Source organism: Uloborus diversus, chromosome 3 (assembly GCF_026930045.1).
Source record: "Uloborus diversus isolate 005 chromosome 3, Udiv.v.3.1, whole genome shotgun sequence".
NCBI lineage: Eukaryota > Metazoa > Arthropoda > Arachnida > Araneae > Uloboridae > Uloborus > Uloborus diversus.
The window spans coordinates 148,702,888-148,705,159 of record NC_072733.1 but is presented as its reverse complement, the minus strand read 5'-3'; positions in this window follow the sequence as shown (position 1 = coordinate 148,705,159).

Below are 2,272 nucleotides of genomic sequence, written 5' to 3'. Positions count from 1 at the left end.
TCTCCTGTAGATATTGTACTTCGACATAATCTTAGTGGAATGGGAGTTTGATAAGACTGGTTTTCATTTTTTTAGTCAGCTCTGGCGCTGTCTAGTGGTTGCTCGGTATGACTCGTATCAGGCGGTACGCAAATGATAATTTTATTATCGATAGCATGCTTTACAGTTTCATAGGTCAGTAGGCTTGCATGTCTTTTCAGATGCCTTGCAAAAAGTTTGAACCATTCTTTAAAAAATGGTGTCTTTCATCCAACTAGATGTAGTGCAACTATAAGCAACTCCATAATATAAGGGTTTCAAAATGTAAAACTTTTGATAAAATGAACAATTTACTTCATGAGAATAACTTTTAATGAGAAAAAATGCTAATTCGACAGCCTATGTCATTAAGCCTAATATTATACCCATTCCACCCCACTTAAAAAATTTTAACATATTTATAAAATCTATGGAAATTTTCTTTTCTGATTTTTTCAGTTGAAAAAGGAGACTTCCTTTAGTGAAAATAACAGCAATAAAATGCTATCTAAATACAAACAAAATCCTGAGAACAACGTTTCAACGATATCAGTTAGTTTTGATTTTTACAATATAACTTACAAGTTGGCTGCCACTAAACTGACTGTTTCCATTCAGTTCTTTCTTGAACCAAAATCAAGTCAAACTATTGTAAATAACATGAATGTTTTTATTTATTTATTTTTTAATATTCTTTTCTGTAACTCGGAAGATAAATAAACTACCCATTCCATCCCACCTGATCCTATTAAAGTTGCTATTTTGAGAACTATTGGAACGATTAATTTTGATTTTTTAGTCAGAAAAAATTAATTGCCTAATTATACATATGGCACACTTATATATACTGTTAAAAAATTAAAAACAATGACGGCTTAATAGGTTTCGACAATGGCCTGTAATTGTTCTTCCATTAACTCCAACAAGAATACTTTAGTATTAGGAAATCTTTTTAATTCTAGCTCGTACTGTGTCACCAAAACTCGTTCTCTTAAGGAGAAGAAAATCTTTATAGATAATCCAATTTCCAAAATAGCATTGGGGTAAGATGACTAGAAAACTAATTAACCCGCTGTGATACACTTTCTCTCTTTCTCTCTGTCACTCTTTTCAAATTAGTTTTTTTTTTTTTTTATTTTACACATATTTTTGAGCAGTAACTAAATTCTCAAGAAAATCACAAGAAGAAAATATTGATGGAGTGTTTCCAGAAGAAAAAAAACCCTTTTAAATTGGCACTTAAAATATTTTTAGTCGTAAAAGTAAGAAAACGCTCGTAAAATGCGCTATTAAAACGCAGAAAGCCTGAGGAAATCACTGCAAAAGTACAATATTTATTTTGAGAAAACATATTAACTCGTAGCTCAATCACAAGAAATAAGACATCCTCGACCGTTATTAATTCGTTACCTCCAAGTCGAAGGAAAGTCAGTTTAATCTTTTTTGACAACTAGACAGTTGTAAAACTTTTACTATTATCTGGAAACTTGGAACTTCTATTCTAACCATGTTATTATTCTGCTCTGTAAACAATTCCAGAATTGAATTTATAATAAATAACTTATTTCTAGGTCTGGTTACGTAATAATGGTTTTTAGAAACGGATAACCGAACGGTTAATTTAACTTCGTACGCAAAATTAAACTATCTTCTTACCATTTGCTTGGTATATTTACTTAACTACTTCCATGCGAAAAAAAAAAGAAAGAAAAATTAATTTGAATTTTGACATCTTGAATTCAAATTATGTTTTTCGCAATCACGAGTGTGTGTATGTAGGCGTGTGTGTTTGTGTGTGGGGGTATGTGTTTGTGTGTACGGGTTATGTATATGTGTGTGTAGGCATGTGTGTTTGTGTCTGTGTGCTGGCATAAGTGTGTGGGTAGTTGTGTATATGAATGTGTGTGGGGGGGGGTGGTATGTGTATGTGTCCAGGCTTGAACGTGTGGGTAGTTGTGTGTATGTGTTTGTGTGTGTAGGTGTATATGTGTGTATGTGTGTGTGCGTGTAGTTGTGCGTGTTTGGTTCCTTGCGGGTAGTTGTGTATGTATGCGCGTGTGTGTAGGACATGGATGGAACCTGGAGACGGCTTTCGCTATAAGAGCAGCATCGTGAGGACCCGGTCGACGGTGATGCTGCGGAGGGTGGCGGTGGGAAAATAAAATCAAAGGACGCCAAAAACAGTCAAGTGAGAACAATAAGCAATCGTGATTGCTCAAAAATTTATTTATTTAATTCTTTTCGAATTGATGTC